At 39.0% G+C, this 11,435-nt stretch overlaps 1 long non-coding RNA gene across 1 annotated transcript; it reads right to left on the bottom strand.

The window, feature by feature from the left end:
- Positions 1-3,061: 3,061 nt before the first annotated feature.
- LOC120975340 (uncharacterized) lies at positions 3,062-3,925 on the bottom strand. The gene is made up of 2 exons (XR_005771121.3): positions 3,439-3,925; positions 3,062-3,298 (listed from the first exon to the last, which is right to left on the bottom strand). It is a non-coding gene; the product is annotated as an uncharacterized lncRNA (long non-coding RNA).
- Positions 3,926-11,435: the final 7,510 nt, after the last annotated feature.

The raw sequence follows: 11,435 nt of genomic DNA, 5'->3' as shown, positions 1-11,435 counted from the left end.
CCCGTTGAAGATTTTCAGAATCCCCAAAAACCTAACAAAATAAAAGATGCAGGGCTTTTAAGATCTAGAGGGGGGGAAATGAAAAAAAATCAAACTTAGTAGTGGCGCACCATTTGCTAGGTGCGCCACTAGTAACAGAAAAAAAATTGGTTTCGAATTTTTTTTTGGAAAAAATGTTCAAAATATGATACGTAATATGACCGGGAAGCTTGAAATATTTTTTCAAAAGTTCATCACACTCATGAATATGAACAAAGTCCTAGACATCAACAAGGTTTAATATGATTGATATGATAGATATATCAACAAGTGCCTGTTAAGTGAGCTGGTGCTGGGGTTGGATAGAATTGCGAAGTTAAGCGTGCTCGGGCTAGAGTAGTGTGAGGATGGGTGACCTTCCGGGAAGTTTGACCACGGAGTGTGATTTGACTTGAGATTAAGCATATTGATCCGAGATTAAGAAAAAATTGAAAAAAAATTCTGAAAAAAATAGGTGCGCCACTAACAGGCCTTTTTCTAGTAGTAGCTCCGGCAAAACAAAGGCCACTCAGAAATGAATCAACACTTCACACATGAGTATAAACTGGTGCTCATTACATTTCAATGGTTCAATATTGACAAAAAATTTGAATATATCTTATAACCCGAACACTTCATTTGGTTAAGAAGCATAACTAAATACCCTAGTTTTACTTTATTCAACACCGAGGAGTGGAGAAGGAGAAGGTGGACTTTTAGCTCACCAACTCGGGTGTAGAGGAAGTAGAGGTAACTCGGATGACGATTACTCGAAGGAGACACGACTCTACAAAGCCTGCATATTCCATCGAGTAAAATTTTAATTAGATCATCAAATCTCATATAGCATTCTTTGATGACAAAGTGATAATGACATAAATTCAACTAGTTCTGTTAATTCAACTAGTTAAACTAAGCACTTACTAAAATAAACTAGTTATATTAATTTCCTTACTAAAAATAAACTAGTTCTATAGTAAAATTTTAATTAGATCATCAAATCTCATATACCTAAATTTTCTTACTAAAAATAAACTAGTTCTATTAATTCAACTAGTTCAACTAAGCACTTACTGTAAATAAAAACAGTTAATTTCTTACTAAAAATAATAAAAACTACATTATACAAGAACAGTACAAAAAAGTTTAGGGTTTAGGAGAGATGGAGGGAGGAGGAGGGGGCGACCAGAGGAGGAGTGGAGGGGGAGGAGGAGGAGGGAGGAGGGGGCGGCCGGAGGAGGAGGGAGGAGGGAGGAGGGGGTGACCGGAGGAGGAGGGAGGAGGGGACGGCCGGAGGAGGAGGGAGGAGGGAGGGGCACGGTAGGGAGGAGGGAGGAGGAGGAGGAAGGAGAGAGGAGGAGGAGTAGGAGGAGGGATTACCTCAGTGGAGGAGGAGGAGCAGCGTCGGCTGCGGCGGGATGGGTGAAGGTGAACTTGGACGGTGCTGTTTCAAAGCAAGGGAGCAAGGACGGAGGAGGAGCGGTGCTTCGAGACCACAATGGCGCTTTTAGGGCTGGGGTGAGTCATTTTCTTCCAAACATTGCTGATCCTAAAGCCACAGAGATTCTTGCGTGCAGGCGGGGTTTGCAGCTTGCGGTTGAGCTTGGGGTTCAGCGAGTCCATCATGAGCTTGACAGCAAGGCTGTGGCGCAAATGCTGATGCATTCTGAAAGGTGTTTGGCTGCTGTGGGGCCGTGGATTCAAGAGATAAAAGAGCTGCTCAGCTCGCGCATGGAGTTTTGTGTGGATTGGGTTCGCCGTTCTGCCAATGTGGTTGCGCATAAGTTGGCTTTAAAGTAGGTGTGGGTGACGAGTTATGTAAGGTGTGGTCCTGATTTTGTTCTGTCTGTAATCGCTGATGACATTCCCAGCTACGCTAGTTAAATAAAGATGCAGTAGCGTTTGATCCTAAAAAAAAGATCAACGGGATCTTTGGTAATTATTAATTGGGTCTGTCTATGTTACATGTAAGTATTATGTCAGCGTCACCTCACTTCCTCGTTGTTTGTTCGATTTTGATTTGTTAAAACCCAAAACAAATAAACCAGCTCGTCCGCATGTCCTGCACTCCTGCCAGGGTGGGCTGGCCTATATGTTCAACCGCTCGTCTGTGCTAGTAGGCTACCGGTTAGCACAAAGCTAGCGATCGGTATCTAAAAGAAAGAAAAAAAGAACCTAGCGATCAGTGCTAAAACACAAACGAAGCTAGCGATCAGAATTTTAATAAAGCTAGGCCCTCAAAATTGTGTCACTCTTCGAAGCTAACTATCAAAATTTCTTTCGAGGAAAAGCTAGCGACCATATGTATCGATGATTTTTTTCCAATTCGTGGAGTTTTTTCAAAATTTATGAGATTTTTTTCAAATTTGTGGTTTTTTATTTTTTTTAGTTTATTTTTCCAAAATCCATGAACATTTTTGAAAAACTTTTCGTTTTTTAATTCAAAAGTAAATGGTTGACCGGCCAACTGGTCAACTGTCAACCGGTCAACAAAAGCATACGAAGATGCGCTGGCGAGCGATCCGCCTCGCCTTGTGGTGGGCCGGCCCATACCATCAACCGCGTGGGCGTAGGAAACACCAACCGATGCTGAAGGCGCCGGTTAAGAGCTCCCAAATTGCCGGCAAATCATAGCCTCGTGTCTGGGACGCATTAGTGTCACAGAGCCGTCAACCTTGGACGACTGTGCCACATGGCTCCTAGTTGTCGAGTATTATGTCACGAGCTCTCATCAAAAGTTGCATTGGCGAGTGTTATTTTTCTCACAGCTCTCGATGAACTAAAGACTCTATCAAGTGCTTTCTTTTACCGAGTGTGGTTCTTGACAAATAGGTGGTCTGCCAATATCCCGTAAAATGCTCGGCAAAGACCATGCCATTCGACAAACACAAATTATTTATTAGTGTTTATTATAGTGATTATTAGGAATAGAACAAGCTATGTTTGTTTACAAGACTTTGGATTTAATTCAGCAGTCTATTTTATCAGAAGTGAAAGTCATTGATTGAGGCCATGTATGTCGATGGACAACTAAATATCATGCTAAACACAAAGAGAACATGCGGCAGTCCTTTTATTAGTCATAAAATTAAAAGTAAGATGCATTATTGCAGAGGTCCTATGATAAAGCATCAATATCATAGCATCCCTTCCTTTGTTCGATAAGACTGCCTTAGACTAAGTGCTCCATATTATAACACTCCTTTCCTTATTTGACCAGACCGGCCTTACGATTAGTGTTCTGGAGGTGATGGCGCACTATAATCTGGAACGATGAAACCTACATATGAGATTGTGTTCCTCGTAAGTAATTAATTTCATGAAGATAAGCTTGGAAATTACATCAAAATGCTAATATATATATATATATATATATATATATATATATATATATATATATATATATATATATGAACACACCTGCGCAATTAGTCCCTGGGTGCAATCTGTTGCCACACCAATATGTAACATGAGCCCACTTGGCTAGACTGATCTTATGCAAATCCGCGTGCGTGAATTTCTGGCACATAGCATGGATGTGTCTTGATTCTCTTACTGTTTGGCAACATTTCCTGTGGGGGTCAGGAAACTGATCGCCATAATTTTTGAATATGTACCTCTTGCAATACTCCATCACCTCATTTTTCTCCTTGGTGGCATGATCTTCTGCTCGTACATGATAAGAACAAGAAGTGAAAGCCAGTAAAGCTAGGAGGCAGAACACCCACATTACTTTAGAACTAGCCATCTTTCTTGTAGAAGATGTTAACACTAGGCAGGTGTGTTGATCAATCTTTGGTTATGCAAGACTTCTACACCACATGGTTTTTTATATGGGCTATGGTGGTGAGCACACTTAAATACCACATCTCTCCATCCAACAAATCTACATGTAGATTTAGTTTGTTGGATAAGATCTTAAATCTTATGGATGGCCTTGCGATATCCGGTAACCATATTGAATGCTCGCGGGCTAATTTTGTTTGCTAAAATTGATTTTCTAAGATTGGTATATATGTTAAAGCATTAATAAGACTGACCATATCATGCTAGGATATGCCCTCATTTAATATATAGATAAGTGTGTTGCAAATTTGCATTTAGTGTTGGCGGATTACATATGTAATTAATCTAGTGGGTGCACTACCCAGACATCCACATTTACTTTTTAAATAGCCATGCCTGCAAGTTGTAGGAAATCCAACGTAGTAGTAAAATGGTGAAAACGGGTAGCGAGCATAAAGGTAAAATACTGAAATACAATTTAGTAACAGGTGACGTAAAGTAGAATGTCGAAATCAATAGGATTAAGGCCTTCCCATGGAGTCTGGATTCCCCACTAGCGCACATCAATGCTACTTTGCATATTTCTATTTATGGGCAGAGCCGGTACAGATATGTGCATACACGCGGTAGCCCGTATCATACGGCACCGCCGTTCTTCCCCACTCCGGTTATCAAACAGTGATTAAGGGGAAAAAGGTCCCCGTGGACGCAGCCTATAAATGATCAATAAAATTTCATCATTTTAATACATAGTTAACATTTATTCTATACACATTTATCATTTTTCAAATAATATTTCAACAGTTTTCTAAATTCTTGATTGCATTTTTTATATACATGCTGATTTTTTATCATTTTTTAATACATGGCAAAAAAATCTATACACAGTTAACATTTTCCAAATGCTTGCTTAACATTTTTAAACACTTCTTCAACATCTTTTGAAAATGCTTGATTAACTTTTTTAAATACATGATTACATTGTTTCATACACATTTTATTTTTTTATACATTTTTTGTATATGTGATAGACATTGTCTCTATATATATTTAACACTTTTCATATGCTTGGTCAGCATTTTTTGAATGTTTTAGTTACAGTGATTTTTGTAATATATTTATCTAGAATATTTTGAAATATAAAATAAGCAAAAAAACAAAACAAAAAATGTGAAAGAAAACAAAACAGAAAATGAGGCTATTGTGTGTTTGTCTATCTCACTGAATCCGAGACATAGGGTCGTGCGGCGACTATATCTCGCCTTCAGTGAGACTGTAGGGATATCTTGCTGACGGGATACAATAGTCGGGCCGGCCCATTTTCCGAACTATATTAAGAAAAAAGGAAGAACAATTGGGAGAACGAGAGATCAAACTTTGGAACTCCACCAAGGGAGCGATCTTGGCTAGCCATCACGACTACCAACTCTTCGTGTTAAATATTGAACAAATATTTCAAAAATGTTGATCATTGGTTTTCTTACAAACAAGGACTTCACGGTTACTGGGAAATCAAACAGCTTGAACATTTTAATTAGAAGAATGAAGAATTGAACTATCCTATATATTCAAAAGTGTAACCAATCATTGTTCGATCTTTCCCCATATATCTAATAATGTTAAATGTGTATAAAAAACTCTTCCCTGCAGACCATGCCAGGCAAACGCCCTAAATTTTTTTGTTTTCTTACAAACAAGGCCATAACATTTTGAATTCAACACCGTAAAGTTTTTGTTTTCTTACAAACAAGGCCAAAAAATTTACAAGTCGGTCGTATTTTCACTAGAAATTTCGGCAGCATAACACGTGGCAAAGAATCACATTCACGACAACATTACTATTTGTTATTACTGATGGACAAGAAACAACACATGCCTTTACAACAACTCCACCACATGCCAGCTCGCATCTCTTACAACTAACAACCCAACAATCATCTACCAAAACAAAAACGACACAAACGTAGGATCGACCATTTTAACAAACAATAGACTACTCGTAGCTGCTAACCGGAAGGGGTCTACACGCACCGGCTGAAAATTGACATTGACATCTCAACCGTGGACATCTTACAGACATCTTCGAGGCCTTCAGCTTGTCTTCGATGTATGCATTCAAGCAGTTGTAGCAGAACGTGTGGAAAATCCAACCTTGACCATCTGGGCACCTTTCGTTGCAGCATATATCAGGCAGGTGGCAACCTCGTAGTGGGATACATACATGATGCCTTATTGCTTCTTTGGCCAACTTCAACGGCCTCCCGAGTTCAAAGCTAGGAAGCAATATCAGATCAAGCTTCTCGACCAGTTCAAATATCCTGTGTGTCCCCTACTGCTACCAAAAGCTGATCATCTAGAGTTTCAGCCTCTGCAATCATTCTGATGCGGAAAATAAGAAAATGGTTAATTAACTGAAAAAAATAGCACACCATAAAGAAATTCTTAAATAGGGCACTGCCTATTCACATTTCACCATTCTGGTCCTTGCATTTTAATTCTAACAACATTTCCCAATATGTAAGACTTTAAAACTATCGCTATGCATGCACATATTAACAACTAATTTAGAATCAGCCATGAGGGCAATAGGTCAATATCGGCATAACTATTATCTTGTGAATACACCACAAGGAAGCAACCACAAATACCCAGTATGATTAAACAGAAGAGTTTTACTTCTGGCAATGCAAAGTCTAAATGAAAGATCTATCAATCAGTGAGATGTCTGATGCAAGTTATCTAGATGTATCCAATTCTGTGAATAGACACATACAAACCTATGAGCAAAAATCAGATGTATCAGTTTGATCTCGTTGGTCTAAACAAAAGGCATCAGCAAGCATGATGCAACCTTCCTTTTTTACCACGAAAGCATTGCAGTAGACAAACAACAGGTCAATATCATCATACTTTATGTAAAGAAATTTGCAAACTAATCGTTTTTGTCCGTTGTCAAGTAACTGAGGAAGCTAATGGACATGTGAATTGTGTGACAGTGTAAGAGGAGGCTATGGTTTGATCTATACCAAATTATCACCACCTACAGGAAAAGTAAAAAGGACATAGCAAGATCTTGAGGACACATATTCATATGTAGTTCTTGTGGCCAGGTAATTATGTGGGTTACACAGAGCATGTACATTAGAGAGAGCGCCAAGTGTTTTATAAGGAAGTGTTGATGGCAGTTACTGGTACCTCATTCTTTGCGGCCAGATGAAGAACAGTGGCACCCTCTTCCCCTTGCTGATTGAGATCTGCAACATGGTCAAAGAGGTATCTAGGGGCTGGCAAGTTCCCACCATCCACAACATGGTCAAAAGCTAGTCTTCAAGAATTTCAGCCTCTGCAATCATTCTGATGCAGAAAATAAGAAAACGGTTAATTAACTGAACAAAAAATAGCACACCAGACTAGCATGTATTCTATAGCTTCTGTAAAGAAAATCTTAAATAGGGCACTGCCTATTCACATTTCACCATTCCGTTCCTTGCATTTTAATTCTAACAACATTTCACAATACGTAAGACTTTAAAACTATGGCTATGCATACACATATTAACAACTAAGTTGGAATCAGCCATGAGGGCAAAAGGTCAATACCGACATAATTATTATATTGTGAATACACCTCAAGGAAGCAACCACAACACTCAGTCTGATTAAACAGAAGAGTTTTAGTTCTGGCAACACAAAGTCTAAATGAAAGATCATATCAGTCAATGAGATGGCCGACACAAGTTATTTGAATGTATCCAATTCTGTGAACAGACACAAACAAACCTATGAGCAAAAATCAGAAGTATCAGTTTGATCTTGTTGGTCTAAACAAAAGGCATCAGCAAGCATGATGCAACCTTCTCAAGTTGCCTAAACTTTTTTACCACGAAAGCAATGCAGTAGATAGAAAACAGGCCAATATCTTCATAATTTAGCTAAAGAAATTTGCAAACTACTCGTGTTGGTCCGCTTTCAAGTAACTGAAGAACATAACGGGCGTGTGAACTAAGAGCAGGCTATGGTTTGATTTATACCAAATTATCACCACCTACACGAAAAGCAAAAAGGACATACCAAGTTTTTGAGGACACATTCACATGTAGTCCTCCTGGTCCAGGTAATTATGGGGGATAAACAGAGCATGTATGTTAGAGAGAGCGCAAGTGTTTTACAAGGAAGTGTCGATGGCAGTTACTGGTACCTCATTCTTTGCGGCCAGATGAAGAACAGTGACACCATGTTCCCCTTCCTGACTAAGATCTGCACCATGGACAAAGAGGTATCTGGGGGCTGGCAAGTTCCCGCCGTCCACGACGTGCTCCAGGGGCATCTTCTTGTTTGGCACACAACGCAGTGCACGAAATCAAGGTTATGTTACAGCCGACCACCATGCTAGAAAGAGTTCGGATCCAGATAGTTTGCTAAACTTTAATGTACCACCATGAGGAAGCACTCAATTGAACTGGTATGAATAACACGCTACTTCAGGGTTATAAAGAGAAACATGCTGGTTCACATAATGATCCAATTTTCAAACATTGGGCAAAAGCATTTCTAAGTAGATATGAAACATTTAGTTGCTATTACTTGCATCGAGCGCACAAATATAATGATTACCTATTAATCGACAGTAAACAGTAAACGAGAGATCTTATTGCTTGTCTCTTAAGCATAAAAAGTGTGGTCCATGAACTAGACACCCGTCCCTGGGTGCTTACTTGTGGAAAGAAAAAAAAAACCTTGTAGGTATGAACGGCTTGACTTAAAAATTGTTCCATGGCTGCTTATGCTCAGCTAGATTGCCGGTGACACTCATCCATGCTATGTATTTTAGGCATGAAGAACTACCTACATGCTTTCTTCTATCTCCAATCAAATTGTGGCTGAGAACATATCAACGCTTACATAGCCATGATATATTGGCTTGAAAATCTACCAAGGGATCAGTGTTGACAAAGCTCAGTTTCAAAAATGACTTGATATCAATAAGGGTAATACAAAGTTCATTATCTTGCCCATTACAAAGAGAACCATATCCTAGACTTATTTTCTTTTTCATCTTCTGCTAGGGGAACATTAAAGCGTTGCAAAGCAATGAAGCAAGAAAGGGTCGTTGTCTTACCACCGCCGTAGCCATGACCAAGAATTATACGGCGTAGCACTTGCAATGTCTGACGCAAGTGACAAAGCCTCATTGCACGCCATTGCCTCCAGAACTTATGGATTGATCAAATCAGCAAAACAAACCTGCGAGGCACCTAGATAATCACCAGATGCCGACCTGCAAATTGCTGCAAAATCTCCCTTGTCAGCATGCCTACTAACAGCAGCATCAACATGAATTTTCACTGAACCAGATGGAGGAGGCGCTCCAGACAGGCGCAAAGCCAGGCTAAAATTTGGGCCTCCACAATAATGCTGCTACGGCGTACAGAATCACAGGCCGAAGATGAAAGCTCACACATTTTCCTCTCGGACAATTGCTGGCCCAGTAGCGTTTCGTTCGTTCGTTTCTTTCTTTTCGTTCGTTTGTTCTTTTCATATAGGGAGCAACTAGTTGACGAGCCCTCCTTCGGGAGCCTCACAACGATCAGCGTCACTTGGCCCGCTCTCAGCCACCTGCCACGTGTCGCACTCTGGACGCTCCCTCTGGATTTTATTTTATTTTTATTTTTCCGCATGCGTTTTCGGTTTTAAAATGGTTTTTTCGTTTTTATTCGACGTTTCGGTTTTCCATCGGTCTTCCTTAGCTTTTGGAAAAAAAAAATTCAAAAGAAAAAAAATTGTGCGAAAAAACATATTTTTTTTCTTTCACGAGAGTCGCGGTTTTGCTTTCGCTAGAGTCACGGCCGTGCCTCTTAGAAACGGAAAAAACGTGTTTTTTTTCCTTCCGCGAGTGGCACGGTTTTGCTTCCGCGATTGGCATGGTTGTGCTTTCGCGAGAGTCACGGCCATGCCTCTCGGAAAGAAAAAAAATACATTTTCTGTTTTTTTTCCTTCTGCGAGAGGCATTTTTGCGAGAGTCGCGGCCATTTTTTTCTCGCAGAAGGAAAAAAAATACATTTTCTGTTTTTTTTCCTTCTCAAAGTAGTGCCTCGTGGAAACGAAAAAAAAACTATTCTATTTTGTTTTGCTTCCGCGAGAGGCACGTGTTTGCTTCCATGCAAGGCACGACTGTGCCTCTCGAAAACGAAAAAGAAAGCATGTTTTTTTCTTTCGTGATAGGCACGATTTTACTTCCGCGAGAGGCATGGCTGGGCCTCTTGGAAATAGAAAAGACATGTTTCTTTTTTTCCTTCTGCAAGAGGCACGGTTTTTTCGTCTGTTTTTTCATAAAAAGAAATTTCATCAAAACCTATCAACATAGGATCTAATTTTGAAAATCTCGACACCAGGAATCCAACTGTGAAAACGGCTCGAGATTTGGATGCATGGTTTTAGAGATAAAAACGCTTTGAATAAACGGATATAAGAAAAAAAATGAAAACTCTCCGGTGGCGACAAGTGGCGCACATGCAGCGGACCACTTGTCGTAACCTGGGTGGAAGTGATCTTTGAAATGAGTACTCCTCAATTAGTGATTTCGACATAATGTCGGGCGTTATATCTCGCCTTCAGCGAGTCCAGCTTGCAACTCGCTGAAGGGTCCAGCGAGATGGACTGGTCCACACACGCAGCAGACCACCTTTTTTCTATTATTTTCTGTTTTCTGTTTTCGTTTTTTGCTTTATTTTATTTACCACATGTGGTAGTTACCATTACTTGAGTTTTGTATGTAGTAGTATGTAGTATGTATCAAATCAGAGAGTATGTACATGTAGTATGTACTATATATATATACTACTTTGTAGGTAGTATGCATCGTATTTTGAGTATGCTTTTTTTCGTACAAATATATACGTATTTCACAAATATAATAAAAACAATTGGCTAACTTGCAATTTTTTCATGTAACTCACTTTGAAATATGTTATATATAATATATGAATATATTTATAATGATAAAGTACTATATATAATATTATATGGTAGTATATGTAAATTTGTTGACAATGTCTACGCTGGTTCAAATCCAGCTCGACCCAAACCAAAAATCTAGGGCTTCGTGAATATGAACTAAATCCTTTTGTTTTTCTGCCATAAAATAAAATGTTTGATCTATAAGACATGTGGGGTAACTATCCTAGGTGGTACGATGGATTTTCCCAACATATATTATATTATATGGTAGTATATGAAACCGAATTTTCCTACTATCGGGTGTAGTAACTCCCACTTTTGTTTCGTACATTCTAGGTAGTATCTATCATATCGGAGTATGTACGCGTAGTATGTAGTATATAAGAATGTTTAGGTAGGATATATATACTACTTTTTTAGTAGTATTTATGATATTTTGTGCATACTCCATCTCACATACAAATATGTATGTATTTTACAAATACAATAAAACTATGAGCTCACTTGCAATTTTTTCATATAAATCACTTTGGAGTATCTTAGATGTAGTATATGAACATACTAAAAATAATAAAGTAGAGTATATACTACCGCATGGTAGTATATGAGTAATGAGTGTAACTACAGCATACACTATTCTTATCACGGGATCAGAAATTCTAATCACAACATGA

The sequence above is a fragment of the Aegilops tauschii genome, chromosome 3, assembly GCF_002575655.3.
Source record: "Aegilops tauschii subsp. strangulata cultivar AL8/78 chromosome 3, Aet v6.0, whole genome shotgun sequence".
Lineage (NCBI taxonomy): Eukaryota > Viridiplantae > Streptophyta > Magnoliopsida > Poales > Poaceae > Aegilops > Aegilops tauschii.
Note: the sequence above shows the minus strand (reverse complement) of the source record. Positions and strands in the feature narration are given on the sequence as shown.